General features: G+C 33.6%; 1 non-coding gene across 1 annotated transcript; it reads right to left on the bottom strand.

Annotated features, from left to right (window-relative positions):
- Positions 1–1006: 1006 nt before the first annotated feature.
- LOC126007874 (small nucleolar RNA SNORA51) lies at positions 1007–1139 on the bottom strand. Its single transcript, XR_007495350.1, has one exon. It is a non-coding gene; the product is annotated as a small nucleolar RNA SNORA51 (small nucleolar RNA).
- Between the last annotated feature and the right edge of the window lie 16236 nt (positions 1140–17375).

The raw sequence follows: 17375 nt of genomic DNA, 5'->3' as shown, positions 1-17375 counted from the left end.
AATTAGTCTGTAAAAATGAAGCACCCTATTCACTATAATATTTCCCTAATCCAAAAAAAAAGAATAAATTTTTAACTCAGACATGAGAATGTGAGTTATGTTCTAAATTGACTTGGATTAAATTCCAGTAAGCAAAATTGAACATATTAAGTTCAATTTTAAGTTAAGTTCAAGTGTGATAAAGGGTGGATTTAACATGGGATATTGGAAAACATTTTTAAAAATTAATTTTATTTTATACAGTACTTATATGAGGATCAATAGTAGACAGCCTAGATTTCTACCTTCTAACCTTTTTTTAAATCTATCTACTATAAAGAAGAGGTACTGGTACTTTGATGGAAGTATTTATACTGGAGGTATACAATTGTACCATTAAAACTCAGTGATGTATACTAATACTAATCAATCTTTTAAAAAAGAAAAATATTCAGTATGTTTTGATACAAAAAATCATTGAAATAGAATTCACATAGAATCATATAACATTAAATCTCTGAGTTGGTCTAGCTCTAGTTTAGTACTGGTACCTTTGTTCTTGGTGATCTATATGCCCAGGCAGGTAGTTAGTTATGTGTTCCTCTGGCCACGGGTCAATTTCAAATTAGTCCCAGGTCTCAATGAGAAGAACAGTTCTCACTAATATTTTCTTTGGACCTACCAATAGATTATGTCCCTAGCCTGAAGTTTTAAAGCAGCATACAACTCAGTGATGTTTAATATATTCCAAAAGCTGTAAAACCATTACCACAAGCACCTTATAATATTTTATATCACTATGAAAAGTCATTCTCCTTTTGTCCCAATTCCTCACCATCACCCAAATTTAGGTAATACTAACCTATTTTCTGTCTATAAAGTCTGCCTATTCTGTACATTTATATGTCCTTTAGTGTCTGGCTGCTTTCCTTAGTACAATGTTTTCAGGATTTAGGCATATTGTACCATATATTAAATTTTATAGTGTTAAATAATATTCATTCTATGGATTTTTCATATTTCATTTTTTTGTCCCCCAATTCACAATACATACCCGGCAAGGGGCCTGTGTTGAGGTGTATATGGGGTGCCTTTACTGTACCTCCTCTTTCTATACAGCCAGTGTAAAGAACACAGCCTGTGGTAAGATTTGGGAGGCCTTATCTTATCTTTTATTTATTTTATTTTTTTTTTCTTCAGAGCAAACTAAAGTTGTTTTTTTTGTTTGTTTTTTTAAAGTAAGAATTCATTTAAAGGACAAAATTGATTAACATAATGAGGTAAACTAATATAACATAATATAGTGACATAACATAACATATAATATAATTGATATAATAATAATACATGTAAGTCAAAGAAAATTTCTGATTAAAAACACAATTTTTTTTTTCATAATGGCTTACATATCTTTCACTGTAGTATTTTGGGTACATATTCACATTGAATCAGGGGAATACCCATCACCTAATATGTCCTCTTCTCAATCAAAAATCAAATATGCTGAAAATAGGCAGAGTCCTGTCTAGAGGCTTCCAACCTCAGTTTGAGAGAGGATGTGAAAAAAGTAATTAAAATACCACAACAATACACAAAAACAAAAAAATATCGAATTAAATAACCGATAAGCACCACAGCAATAAAGACAGGCACCACACAATAATCTCGGTTCTAAAATCAAATCATACTCAAGTGCAAAAAAGAAAGAGAAAGACAAAACAAAATAAAATAAAATAATATTGGAGGCATCAACCGTAATCTCCACACCAAAATAAAGACGTCAAAAAAAATAGATCATTTATTCTCCTCTTGCTGCTTTCGTGGTATGTGGAAGACCTCTACTTTATCTTGGATGGTAAAATCAGACCTGTTTCTAAAGATCTTGGTGGCTGTGCAGATCAGGGAATGGAGTTTATGAAGTCTTTCTTTGTGGTTCCAGCAGCCATGCCTCTTCAATGTCATTTTTTTGTTTTTTATGTGTTCTAGGTGTTTCAGAATAGTGCTACCATTCTGTGTTTTTCTTTTGTCTTCTGACTTACTTCGTTTAACATAACATGATCTAGGTCCATCCACGTTGCTGCAAAGTCTGTGATTGTATCATTTCTAACTGCCATGTAATATTCCATTGTATATATGTACCACATCTTAATGATCCATTCATCTGTTGTTGGACATCGAGGTTGGTTCCAAGATTTGGCTATTATACTGAGTGCTGCAATAAATAGTGGGGTGCATATGTATATTGGAATGAATGTCCTTCCATCTTGGACATATTTCATTTTTAATCATCAGTTAAGAGGCAAAAATGAAACTGAGAAATAATGATGCTTTGAATATTCATCTGCAAGTCCTTAGAAAGATACATGTTTTTATTTCTCTTTGGTATGAACAGAGAAGAATGTCTGGCTACTATGTTAACTTTGTGCAACATTATAAGAACTGTGCTTTTCAAAATAACAGCACCATTTTACATTGTGGTTTGTTTCCTGTAACATATTTATTGAGTATATTTTTGTTACAATCATCCTACATGTTGAAAAGTAATAGATGATTGTGATTTTGACTTATATTTTCATAATAAAAAATAAAATTTAGCATCATCCATGTGCTTATTTGTAATTTACATTTTATAAAAAAAAGTCTACTATGTTTTTGTTCATTTTATGTTTTTCCAAGTAATCTAATTACAAATTATCAGGTACCAAATTAATGTTCACTTTTTGAAATATTTTATTACTTACCCTATCATGCCATATATAAAACATATTGCATAATCTAAGGACAAAAATATTTACTCTTATACCTCTTTCTATAAGTTTTATAGACTTACATTTATGACCCTAATATATATTTTTTTCTTTTTGTGTGTGTATGAGTTAGAGAACCATTTTCTTTTGGGTATGGCAATCTAGTACTTCCAGTACCATTTATTGAAAAGATACACTTACCCAATTGAATTCCCTTATAAGCCCTGACAAAAATCAATTTCAAACAATGTAATTATTTCTGGATCTTACTCTATTCAACTAGTTCTCTATGACGTTTTGAATAATGTAGGTTACAGTAAACTTCAAAGTCATGAAATGTTGGTAATTCAATTTTACTCCTCTTTTATAAGATTATTTTCACTGAGTCCTTTGCATTTCCATATAAATTTAAAAATTAGCTCCTCAATTTATGAAAGAAAAAGATGTATATTAAATGAGATTTTTATATGGTTTGTGTTGATTCTAGTGATCAACTTGGAGACAATATCCACATAAATAATATAAACTCTTCCAATCCATGAACATAGAATATCTTTTTATTTAGATTTTTCACAATTATTTTATAAATTTTGGTGTGTATATTTTATCCCTTTATTATTTTCTAGTAATATTAATGGAATTATTAATATTTTTTCACTATTAATATGTAGAAATAAAATTTATTTTTTGCTTACCATAATCATTTCTGTACTCATACATTAGGCCTAGTTAAACTTTTAGTGTATTCATTAGAGTTTTTAGTATATAGATAATTGCACTTATTCCCTTTATATTCTATTCTTTTTCATTCATTTTAATCACTTATTTATCTTTTTTTTTTTTGCCTGATTGACCTGGGTAGAATCTCTAGTGCAATGTTGAACAAAAATATTTAAAGCATATATTTTTGTCATACCCTAATCTTAAAGAGAAGTACCTGATAATTTTGTCATTAGGATATGATATTAGATGAAAACTTTTTTACTATAATGCTAAGGAAGGTTCCTTTTAATTTTCCTCATTGATTTGTTTAAGATTAGAGCTTTACTCTCCTTAGTTTTGTGTTTACAATTATGAATATTTTTCATTAATTTTTGCTGTTGAGTCTAACTAAATTACTAAGATAAATTCTTCTGGATCATGGTACAATATCCACTTACAGGACTAGGGAGATGACTCAAAGTGATAAGGACATATGCTTTGTGTGAGGAGACTTTGGTGTTCAGCACTACCTGCTCTTCTGAGTACCACTAGGAGCAATTGTGACCACCAACAGTCAGCTTGGTCCCAACTACTGCCAATTGTAATCTAAAAACAAACATTAAACTTTATTTGCTAATATTTTGCTTGTTATTTTATATATGTATTCAAAATACCTTCAATTTTCATTTTTATAAGGCTTTATCTAATTTTAGTATCAAGGTATAATTTTTATCATATAATGAGCTAAGAAGGTGTTACCTCTTCTTCTATTTCTGGACTACTTTGTAAGCAACTGGGTACTTATTCCTTTCTGATGTTTCATAGACTTCATTCAAGCCCATCTGGGAAAAGGCTTTTCTTCAGGGGAGGATTTTTTATTTGAGCCATTTTTTTAGTCATATAGCTCTTTGCATTTGACATCTCTTGTTTAACTAGTTACAGTATTTATGGTTCTCCATGAATTATTTCATTTTCTTAAGTTTCATAATATATTGGCACAGTTCTTGATAGTATTCTTTAATGTTTATTTTTATCTCTTAAAGCCATGGGGATATGCCCACTTTTGTTTCTTATTTTATTATGTTAAACCATATATTTTTCATGGTTTACATTTCTTTGTATAAATTCAAGTTACCATCTATATTCTTTCAGCACTTCCTTGTTACGTCTACTGACAATGAATTCTCTTTATTAGCTATTTATCTAGAAGCTTTTAGCACTTGCTTATTTTTCAAGGATTGTTTTGTCGAATGTAGAGCTCTTGGTTGGGAGTTATTTCTTTCAATATTTTGTCTGTTTCTCTTATTTGTCTTCAATGATTTCTGATGAAAACACAACTATGATCTGTGAACATAATGTATTAACATTTTTCTTTATGATTTTAAGATTCATGCGTTTTGATGACTGTCTATAGCTTAATTATGTTGTGTCTACACTTGGATTTCCTGAGTTTGTCATTCTCAGTTAAGCTACTTAGATATACCAATTACATTTTCCATTAAATTTCATAAATTTTGGACATATTTAATCAAAAATTTTATTCTTTTTTCTTTTCCCTGAACACTCAATTTTATTATGCTTAATAAATACTAAAAGCCCCTAAATATCTATTAATATTTTATTTTTCTTTATGTTCCTCAAATTGAATTTTTTAATCAACTTATATTCAAGTTCTTTTTTATTCCTTTGTTATACATCAGCTATTAGGATCCCTAATGAATTTCACATTTTGTATAGTACCTTAAATCCATAATTACTTTATAAAATAATTCTCTTTATTAATATCCACTTTAATATTTTCATTAGATACTAAAGACATGGTTTTAATTTTTCATACATATGTATTATACCTAAATGAAGTCTTCATCCTATAGGCTAAGAAACACTTCTCAGGGATTATTTCTATTGATTTTATTTTTACATGCTTTCCTTTATATGGATTTACCTTTGTTTGGTAAAAAAAAAATTTTCCAAATTCAATGTGGCAAATTTCTAAATACTCTGTTTTTACTCTCTGGGGAAGCAGGATTCACTCTTTAACACTATCTGTCTGTCTGTATCTCTGTCTCTGACTCTCTGTGTCTCTCTGTCTCTGTTTATCTCTTTCTATCTCTCTCTGTCTCCCCTTCTGTCTCTCCCTGCCAATTCTATATTTCTTCTCTGAGTTAAATTTTAAATAAAACTATTTTACTTTACTAAAAATAATTCTTAGCCTTTTACATACCATAGGTACAGAGTATCAAGGAGACCCAAAGGCAAAAATGTTTAAACCAATCAGATATCCAGGGGGAAACAACTTTTTTGGTTGTTTTTGGGACACAGCAGCAGTGACACTCAGAGGTTACTCCTGGCTATACACTCATAAATTGCTCTTGGCTTGGGGGACCATATGGGACACTGGGGATTGAGCCCACCTTCGTCCTGGACAGTCGTGTGCAAGGCAAACACCCTAACACTGTGATATTGCTCCAGCTCATGGGAAATAGATTTTTTATGCATACATAGACTTTTAGAATTCATAAAAATATAGCAGGCTCTCCAAAGAAGTTGAATCAGAGATAAACAGAAAGGACTATATTAAGCTGAGAAGTTGCTGCACCTCAAAAAAAATAGTTCCTAGGATACAAAAGACACCCACAGAGTGGGAGAAACTATTCACCCATCAGATAAGGAGCTAATATTGAAAATGTACAAGGCACTGACAGAACTTAACAAGAAAAAATATATAACCCATCAAAAAATGCATATAAGAATTGAGCAGAAACTTCCTCAAAGAAGAAATACAAATGGCCAAAAGGCATATGAAAAAATGCTCCACATCACTAATCATTAGGGAGATGCAAGTAAAAACAACTGTGAACTACTATCTCATGCCACAGAGACTGGCACAATTCACAAGAACAATCAGTGCTGGTGGTATGTGAGAGAAAGGAACTCTCATTCAATGCTGGTGGAAATGCAGTCTAGTCCAGTCCTTATGAAAAACAATATGGAGATTCCTCAAAAACTGGAAATAGAGCTCCCATATGATCCAGCTACCACTCCTAGGGATATACTCTAGAAACACAAAAACACAATACAAAAATTTCTTCCACATATCTATATTCATTGCAGTGCCAATTATAATAGCCAGACTCTGGAAACAACCAAGGTGCCCTTCAACAGATGAATGGCTAAAGAATCTGTGGTACATATACCCAATGTAATGAGATGAAATCATGAAATTTTCCTATACATGGATGTTCATGGAATCTATTATGCTGAGTCAAATAAGTCAGAGGGAGAGAGAGACACAAAATAGTCTCACTCATCTATGGGTTTTAAGAGAAATAAAAGACATTATTGTAATAATGCCCAGAGACAATTAGAAGTACTGGCTCATGATATGAAGCTCACCACAAAGAGTGGTGAGTGCAGTTAGAGAAATAACTACACTGACAACTATGGTGACAATATCAATGAGTGAGAGAAATAGAATGCCTGAGGTGGGTTGGTGGGACAGGAGGAATATTGGAGATATTTGGTGATGGGAATGTTGCATTGGTGAAGGGGGTGTTCATTTTATGACTGAAGCCCAACTACAATCATGTTTGTGATCAGGTTGTTTAATTAAAAAAATTTTTAAGAAACAGTTGAGCTTACCTACATAGAATGTTAAAGGAAACCCTTCAAGCAGAAGAAAAACTGGTATAAGAGTTGACACAAAGAAATAAAAGGCATAAGAAATAGCAAGTACAGGGTTTAAAAAAATATAGCAAGACTTTTAAAGATACTGATGGGCATCTAATTCCCAGATATTTCTCTTAATATTTTCATCAGATTGTTGTTCCAATAAAAATCAGAATTAAGCAACTGAAAAGTTAAGAACTATTGTCAATTTATTTTAAGAAAATGTCTTAGTGATATGTCTTTTTTCACAAAAATACTCTGAACCAGGTCAATTAATGGAGAGTTTTCTGTGAATAGAGCTTTTCAGAGACTTTCTAGAAAACTCAGAATAAAATTTTTCTGAGGAGCTTCAAAGGTAGTTTCCACTCCAATTTCTGCAATGCTGGTGGTTTTCACAGTCTCTGTGGTTGCAGGAAGGCTAGTTTTCAATATTACTACAATTCTGAGAATGAGGAACAAGGTCACAAAGGTGACAAAACTTACTATCCCTACAATGTTTAAATAAATGCTCCTCAGATTGTTTAAACATTTGCCTAATTTCAAAGTTTCTAAAAATACAGATTTAAAAATTTTTGCCAAAATTTGCTTTTATGTCAGGGCAGATTTACAGTGGTCCTCAATCAACTTTTTTAAGTCTGGTGGTAATAGTTCTTTATTTTATCTCATCATATATAATTCAAAATTCCTTTAGTTATTTATATAGATTTCTAGATTGGTGATACCATAGTTTTGAAGGTAGAACTATTACAAATAAACTTGATTCTACAAAAATATGTTAAGCTTTTATAACAGGGGTGGCGAACAGGATTTTTACCCTCACTAAAAATGGCAAAATGCAATATGTGTTTAATATATTATTGTTAAAATTATATGGTTTTGTGTGAGTGTTTGTCTGTTTTGGCAGGTCACTGCGTGGTGTGGCTCTCTGACTCTCACAGTTTAAAATTTTGGCTCTTTGTGTCGAACTTGTTCGCCACCCCTGTTTTATAAGAACAATTATATTGGCATTGGTAAAAAAAAAAAAAAGGCATATATGTAAGTTTAAAGGGTTTATCAGTTTAGAGTAATCTGAAATTACTGGCTATTAAAAATATTGACTGCATCTTTAAGTAAGAAACAAAAATGCATTCACGGTTATATAACTAGAAACATATATATTAAGTTGGATATTTTGTCTACAGTAGAGACATTATCCTTGAGTAATTCTGATTTATTTCCTTTTTACCCTTGGTGTCTACATACATATGAATTCCTGAAATGTCAGCTAGTTTTTTAAATGATTATATAAGACACACGGAAGTAGGCACTTTTTTAGTTTCCTTCCAACTTTTAAAGTTCACTTTTCAAAAGGTCTTAGTACTTCATGGCTCTAAGTTACTGAAGATAAAAAAAAATGAGATACTGAAAGAAAATAAATGATAATGATATTGAAGTATTATGAAAATTAAACCACTTACCATTTTTACCATTTTTAAAATAGATAATTTTCTATTAAACTGTCATTTCACATGTGCAGTTATATCAGACTCATCTTCCCTAATTTTTAGCATCTTACATAAGTATCAGGAGTGTTCTTAATATGATAAATCAATCCTCAGTAAAGACAGAGTAATATTGATCTGTATACCACTTCTCAGATATCCTACTATGATCTGTGAAAGAACTTCATTGTGGTTTCCATTCTATTGAATAACAAATGAGTTGTCTCTTGAGCATATTAAATAAACCTTTACTAGCTCAAGATTGATATTGCCCATAATTGTATTTAAGTTTTTCCTTATTCAATAGATGTTTTAATTACTTTATGCACACTATTCATACTTCCTTCTACCTTTAAATTCCAATTGTCTCAATATGATCCTTTATAACTAGGTATAAGACATTTAGACATTGAGCTGACTCTTCCAGACACAACTTTAACTTTATGCAAAAAAAACCACCAGAAGGGACCGGTGAGGTGGCACTAGAGGTAAGGTGTCTGCCTTGCAAACGCTAGCCAAGGAAGGATGCGGTTCGGTCCCCCAGCATCCCATATGGTCCCCCAAGTCAGGGGCAATTTCTGAGTGCTTAGACTGGTGTGGCCCGAAAAACAAAACAAACAAACAAACAAAAAAAAAGAAACACCAGAAAACCACAGAAATCAAACACTAATCAGTACCAGTAAGATGGTATATCCACTATTTTATTTTATTTGCTTAGTACTCCAAAACTGCCTCTTAACGTGTTAGAGGGCTCCAATTGTTCTAGCATGATAATGATAACCACTTACCTAAACAACTTCTCTCCCTATGTTTATGTCATATATTTTATGATGGTTCACATATATAATTAATCTTTTTCAGAAAGCTTCAATAATTTCCCAGTTTATACTGTAGTAAACCAAACCCATAATTACATTAAAGAAATTTAAAGTCATCATTGTCCCAGTAATAGTAGTCCAACCTCACTGCTTACTAGTTTATAATTGACATTGTTCAAAGTGATTAAAATCTTCCTTTATCTTCTTCTTATTGACCTTAATGTTATTTATTATTCTAAAATATTTCCTTCTTACGTTATTAATACAAAACACACGAGGAAGTGTTTCCAAACACAGATAATATCATTACTCCATACCATCCATCCCAAAGACTTTATATGAGGCACCCACCACAGTGGTGTGAACAAAGCACATACAGAGGCAACTTTCTGCCCCTTCTTAGAGAAGGGGTCATTAAGAAGCCCTGCTCTGGGGACCGGAATGATAGCATAGTGGTAGGGCGTTTTTGCCTTGCACAGGGACCTTGGTTCAATCCCCATCATCCCATATGGTCCCCCCAGCCAGGAGCAATTTCTGAATACATAGCCAGGAGTAACTCCTGAGAGTCACCAGGTGTAGCTCTAAACAAAACAAAACAAAAAGCCCAACTCTGAGAAGAGAAACTCTAGGGGTGCCAATGGCCCTTTAAATGAAAGTAACAATGGTACTAATAAAAACAGTGCTCAAACATCAGGGCTTCCTTTCACCAGACCTAATTGCAATCTGCCTTTCTGCTCATCACCATGGTACCTGGAGACCACCTTGATCAACAACCAGTCTAGTAGTTCAATGAATATGAGTTACTGAGAACACCTGTGTTTCCAACCATTTAAACAGGGTACACAATTACATGTCCTCAGGCTTATTAGTCACTACCCAGTAGGGAGGCATTTTACAGAGAGATATAAAACTAGTTTGAGATGTTTTATAAACAGCCAGGGAGTTCCTTTCACTATTACTCAGGCACGGCATGGCATCTTCATATCTGTTATGTGCTCTGCTCTCACTAACTTTCATGTTCCACAGAAAACCAATTTTCCCTGTTGTGGGAGAAATGACTAGGTGGGGAAGACTGTTAATTCTGCATGAAATACTGGGATTTTTTTCCCCCATGTTCAGCTTTTAACAGTCAGCACTTTATATTCCTCTGGCACACCACACAAGTTTTCAAGCATCCCCAGAGAAGAGGCATTTACTTGGAGTCTCTTCATGCAGATTCATTTTCACTGAATGCAGCAGAGCAGAGACCCAGCGGCTCTCCTGCCAAGATACTGACTTCTTTACAAAAGGAGCCAGCTGAGTTTCCCACAGGATGTGCTGCAGAGAGCCAAGACCCCTCTCACTTCTCCAGGCCATCTCTTTCTTTGTTTCAACATAGGTTTAGAGTTGATGACACTAGATTGTATCAAATCCACCCCATACCCAGTTGCAGAACACTGTGTGTTGCCTTGGAGTTTATAAACCTCAACTCTAGCCAGTCTCTAAGTCAGGCTTGGAAGAAACAGGCTTAGGAAAACAAAGAGAACCAAGCTGATGAGTCCTGCAGGGGTCTAACCCAAAAGATTCCACCGTATTTGAGCTGAGGTCCAAAAAAAACCAAAGCCAAGGCAATCATTATTAGAATTTACTTCGCATAACTACCTGGGGAACCAAAAGATTCTTAGGAACTGATTTGCATAACAGCTTTAAGCTTTGGAAGACATGAGTACTGCCAAGTTCTTTAGCCCCTGATCAGGCAATAACTGAATGCCACCAACTCAGCCATGAAACAGTTTAGGGATGCTGTGGCCTGAGAAGCAAGAGAGCAGCTCCTACCCTGGAAAGGAGAGTTCCATCAGGGCAGTGAGGAAGGCTGGAGAGGAAGCAGAGTGAAAGAGCAAGCATCTGCTTGGTGTGATGTTTGCCTGCTTCCTATACACCCCAAGTGCATAGGATATAGGGATGATCATTCCCTGAAGCCAGGCTGACACATGGCTATGTGTGTGGGGCCAGAATCTAGTAGGACTCAGTGAGATGCCAGCAGCCAGGTGCAGAATCTACTTTTTTAACTTACTTGAACATACATTCTTGACTATGCTTCCTTGAACTGGTATTTTCTGGCTTCTTCCCAATGGCTAAAGGATAAGGATATTCAGTCAACAGTGTCAGAAGAAATCATCCTGGTAACAGTAACAAAAATAAAGATTTGGGGATCATGAATTTTTAAATGATCAGATCAGAACTCCCTAACTCCCTAGAGTTTAGGGACCCTAATATATGACAACCATCTCCCAATTAGTGAAGGCAACACTTCTTAGTGTATCTGTCATGGAGCAGCATAGAAATTAATGCTGTTTGCTGCTCTTGAAAATAAATAGATTTCACTGATTCGTCTCTTTCATCACACTCACTCTAGCTTCTATATCCTTTAATCCTCACTTATCACTGGTAGTTCCACCCTGACGCCAGGCACAGTGGGAGGAACAGTTGACACAATTAAGAAGAAGCAGGGCACATCATGTTCTAGTCTTGTAAGACTGAAAGGCAAAAAGTACACACAAATACACAATAAATAAAAAGTTACCCATGGTGATGAAAGTTACCCAAAGTGATAAAGAAAAGAATTGAGCACTGAAACAGATGCAAATTATTGGAGCAGACCTTTCTATAAAATGATTGAAAGACTCATCTTGAATAAGTTTTTAAGAGTAGACCAGAAAGATGAGAACCAATCTGTTGTTGCTTGAAGAGTGTGTGAGAAGGAGAGACTGATATGAAGAGGAGGCAGAGATAGGAAAACAGAGACAAAGAGAGGGAGAAAAGGAGGGAGAGAAAGAGAATTTGGTTCAAAATAAGTAAAATGTATGCTTATAGAGTATAATTTAAGGAGAGGTAGCATACGGTGAATGAAAAGCTAGATAGAAATCATCTCATTGTGACTCTAAAAGTCTGATAAATTTTACATTCTAGCTGGTCTGAAAAGAGTACTTCTTTGGGATAAACAAGATTAATATAAATGTCTGATGAATGAAGAACAAAATGAATAGATTTATTTTTTCCCAAAGCCACAACTTCAGATCAACTGTATATCTCTGATATCCTTTCTCTCCCCCACTATTTCTTCCTGTGAAGTACTACTATCTTTTCATCATTTCAGGCAGTATGGAAGTTAAGCTCTTCTCTCACTACACCTTGCTACACTTCACATTCAGACATTACTAGAGAGGAGAATCATATGCCAACATAGTCACTCTTCAAAAATACAGACATACAGATTTGCTTGCTGATTTCTGCATTTGATTAAAAGAAAGAAAGAAAGAAAGAAAGAAAGAAAGAAAGAAAGAAAGAAAGAAAGAAAGAAAGAAAGAAAGAAAGAAAGAAAGAAAGAAAGAAAGAAAGAAAGAAAGAAAGAAGAGAAAGAAAGAAAGAAAGAGAAGAAGAGAGAAGAAAGAAAGAAAGAAAGAAAGAAAGAAAGAAGAAAGAAAGAAAGAAAGAAAGAAAGAAAGAAAGAAAGAAAGAAAGAAAGAAAGAAAGAAAGAAAAGAAAGAAAGAAAGAAAGAAAGAAAGAAAGAAAGAAAGAAAGAAAGAAAGAAAGAAAGAAAGAAAGAAAGAAAGAAAGAAAGAAAGAAAGAAAGAAAGAAAGAAAGAAAGAAAGAAAGAAAGAGAGAAAGAAGAAAGAAAGAAAGAAAGAGAGAAAGAGAAAGAAAGAGAAAGAAAGAAAGAAAGAAAGAAAGAAAGAAAGAAAGAAAGAAAGAAAGAAAGAAAGAAAGAAAGAAAGAAAGAAAGAAAGAAAGAAAGAAAGAAAGAAAGAAAGAAAGAAAGAAAGAAAGAAAGAAAGAAAGAAAGAAAGAAAGAAAGAAAGAAAGAAAGAAAGAAAGAAAGAAAGAAAGAAAGAAAGAAAGAAAGAAAGAAAGAAAGAAAGAAAGAAAGAAAGAAAAAGAAAGCTCTTAGGCAATTTGTTTACTCCAATTTCTGGTTTCTACCTTAGCTTAGGGAATACTTATTGATGGGGACAGAGATGCTATTAGAGGCAGGAGATGCATCTTCTTTAGTTGTGTGTGAAAATGCCATCTAGTTCTGCAAGCACTGCAGAAGTATTCCACAGGCCCTTCAGTGTCTGCTGACAGGCATGATTACACCCTCCAGCAATTCCCTAACACCTCTCCAAGGGAGAGAAAGAGTAACAAACCTATTAGTAGTAGCTGTCTTTATTGGCAATTAAAATTGAGGATTGCTAGTGACCTCTATGAATATTAATTTCCCAAGAAAAAACGTGGGGGAAGACCAAAAGCCTGGACATTTAGTCAACATCTCTTGAAACAGTACCTGATCGATCCACCTGGGGAAAAAAATGATTGCATCTACCCAAAATAGGGATGGTCACAAGGAGCTTTTCCTAACCCAGATTTTTCTCAAGACTGACATGGAAATCTTGACAGATTTGAGCATTTTTGTTTAAGCATCAAAGATCTGACCAAGTCTTTCCATAGCCCAGGAGAAAGTCTCATGGCTTCCATCTCAAACATCCCTGCATGCAGTGAATATTTTGCATAAGTTAAATAGTTAATGGGCTGCTCAAGGGCTGTATAACATTCTGCATTTGTTTTTCTTCTCTTTATCTTTTTTTTTTATCTCCTCTAGGTGATTCATCAGGCATACTTCTTGAACCAGCTGTGAAAGATTAAGAAATGTCATTTGCATTCATGGGAAGAATTCTCCGGCAAGGAACAATCTGCCTGTTGAATACATTCATGTAAATAGAACAAATGTTTTAAAGCTGAGCAAAACGAAAGGGGCACATGGGAGAAAAAGGGGAAAAAATGCACCACTCAGCATGAACCGTGAAGAATTTTGATCATAACTTCAAATAAAACTAGATCTTTCCACGTGTGACAAAGCTCTGGGTTCAGGACTTCTGCAGCAATGATTAGAGTGAAGACTGGCGCTAACAAGGCCTCTCTTTTCCTGGCATTCCCACTGTACTTGAGGTGAAGACCCTATTTTCTAACAATGTATGGAGCCAATAGCACAGTCCACTAAAAGGAAGAGCAGGAGAATAGGAAAAGGATCAGACCTAGAGTTAGACTGACTGGTTCTACTTTCATCTGGGTCACTTCGATAAAATCTTACGATTATTAAATAAGAGTAAACCTGAAGCACAATCGTAACACAATAATAAAAGCCCAAATTCACTGAGTATTTCATACAGGTCAAGCACGATACTGAATATTTTACAATCACAATGGATAATTTTTCCCAGAACACTAAGGCTCTTTTATAATAAATTACCATCCGAGGCTCTGAAACAGTAAGTGATTTGCCCTTGGGCATGGGCCTTTGGACACTTAATGAAACTTCTCAGGACCTTAGTTATTTGCTTTTTTTTTTTAATTTGAGAAATAAAGAGCTAGAAGATATGAGTTCTAAGATTCAAGCTCCACCAATTATTAGGTTAGCAAGTTCTCTCAGCCCTCTAACATATGTGATTTCTGTGCAATTTAATCTTAAATTGCAAGTTCTGATACCCTATTCCCCACAGTCTAGATCAGTTGGGCAAGAAAAAAATGAACAACTTTGGTTTACTGGAAATTACTTCAAACTATAACTTTTATTCTTTTAGTCTTGTACAAAGTAGTGGTCAGTGCTGGCCCATCACACAATTCATGTGTGAATGACTTCAGTTGATTCAGTAATCCTACCCAGTTTTAAATGTCTTCATTTTCTGAAATACAGAGTAGGTAGGCACTAATATTTTACAGCATGGCAAATCCAAATGAAAGTGACAAAGTGCCAAAATAATGAAACTCTGGCTGAAAAGCAGGAAACATAATTCTTTTATTCTGCCTCTTCTAGTTCCATCTTGCTTGCTTTGTTTTCCAAAAAAATCTTTGAATCACAGATCTATATATTTCATCCTTAATTCCTACTGCTAAGAAAAATAAAAAGTGTGACATTTGGCAGATTTTAGTTATCAAGTAGAATTTTTAAGTGATCTCTGAGGTCTACTTTTTTTTTTTTTTTTTTTTTTTTGGTTTTTGGGCCACACCCGTTTGACGCTCAGGGGTTACTCCTGGCTATGTGCTCAGAAATCGCCCCTGGCTTGGGGGGACCATATGGGACGCCAGGGGATCGAACCGCGGTCCTTCCTTGGCTAGCGCTTGCAAGGCAGACACCTTACCTCCAGCGCCACCTACCCGGCCCCATGTGTGTATTGATGTGGATTTATCTAAATAAGAATAAAGAGAAAAACCAGTTAACTCTAAACTTATATTATGTTTGTTTTTACATTCAGAACCATAGAAGAAAATGATAGCTTCAACAAAAATTAAAAATATGTTTATCTTTCACATATACAAAGAATAGTGATGGACAATTTGAAATGTAACTGTAGATAATAGAGAATTTGGTATTTGGTTCTTACTATAATTTGTTGGATAAATTAGAATCTGGCTCACGGAGTTAAACTGTGATGCAAATTCAATGAAATCCCATGAAACAGAAAATTTTATTTTATTAAAATTGAAAATGTCATTGAAGATTATACTCCAACTTTGTTTTGTTAAAAAAATTTTTCACAAATATCTCTGAATTCTGCAACTTTGGGCTGTTCTTGTATTTTAGTATTAGAAACTTGTTTTATATTTTCTTTGTTTATTTGAAGGTTGGCCATAAATGAAAGTTTCAGATGCCATTTCTGGCACTGAGACTAGGATTTCCTTGATGATGTCTCAAGTATCAATGTAGTTGGGGGTCTAATACAGTCGTTTGCATGCAAAGCAAACAACTAATCCCCTATATGTCTGACCTGATTTTTTTTTAATTAAATTGCAGTCAAAGATTTTGGTTGTCAAATTTCAGAACTGAGTTAGGGTTATGTTAAAGTCCAGTATCTATTCACTCAGTAAACTAAAGTTTCTCCTATAAACGCCTTGTTGTCTATTTTTTTCTGCAACCACTTTTTTGCCCTGATGAAAATAATCCACCTAAATAGTTATCAATATTCACTTTTTAAGTGAATTAAGACATGTAAATAACTCATGATTTACATATATTTGTTAGCAGAATATTGATTTTTTTATGTGCTGGAAAGCTTCAAATTTGGTCCCAAGTATGAAATAAAAGGAAAAACAATGTGTAATTCTTTACAGAGACTTACTGGTTTTAAATTGAAAATAATTTTATATTTTAACAAAATTTTCAAGAATTTAAACAATAAAAAGAACATCCTAATGCATTTGATGAGATTCTCCTAATTCACATTTCCCCCCTTTGTTTTATAATTTACCATCTCTCTCTTTTTCATCTCTCCATTCCTACCCCCATGAAATAAAAACATTTGTGGTTAAATTACGTGCATTGTGGTTTTATCATTCAGTTCATATTTTTATAATACAGGAATCTTCTCCAATTTAAGTTGCATATATTGATACAGTATGTTTATGTTACATTTATCTAATTTCCATTCATTTTCCCATTTTTTAAATTGATCCAATAATTTTGCAACATTTTTCTTCTTCCTCAGAGATTCTAATCTAGTATCCAGATTTTCATTTACTCATTGAGTTAATTCCATTTAATTTGGAAAATTCCTACAGTTTTTGTCTCTAATGATATTAACAATTTTAAAAAGCATATCCTCCAGTAACTTACAAATAGAAAGTTCCTATTTTGAGGCTTACTTATAATTAGATTTAGGTAATAATTCTTGGCTAGAATACCACAAAAGAGTGATTTTATTCACCTCAGAGTCTCACATTTGGAGTAGCATGCCGTCCATCTGCATATGTAAATTATCTCAATCATCCAATGAAGGAGTTGTCAGGTTTCTTCATTATACAATTATAGTGAAAAATACACTTTAATAACATGCAAACATTATTTTTTAACAAAAATTCCCTCTAGATTTCTATTGATGATGATTCTAGCTGATCCCAGTCATTACTGTGATGGTTATTAAATAAAAGCATGTATCTAGTGTTTTTAATTCGTCACCATTTATT

The sequence above is a fragment of the Suncus etruscus genome, chromosome 4 (assembly GCF_024139225.1).
Source record: "Suncus etruscus isolate mSunEtr1 chromosome 4, mSunEtr1.pri.cur, whole genome shotgun sequence".
In the NCBI taxonomy this organism is placed as follows: domain Eukaryota; kingdom Metazoa; phylum Chordata; class Mammalia; order Eulipotyphla; family Soricidae; genus Suncus; species Suncus etruscus.
This window is presented reverse-complemented; position numbering and strand designations above follow the sequence as displayed.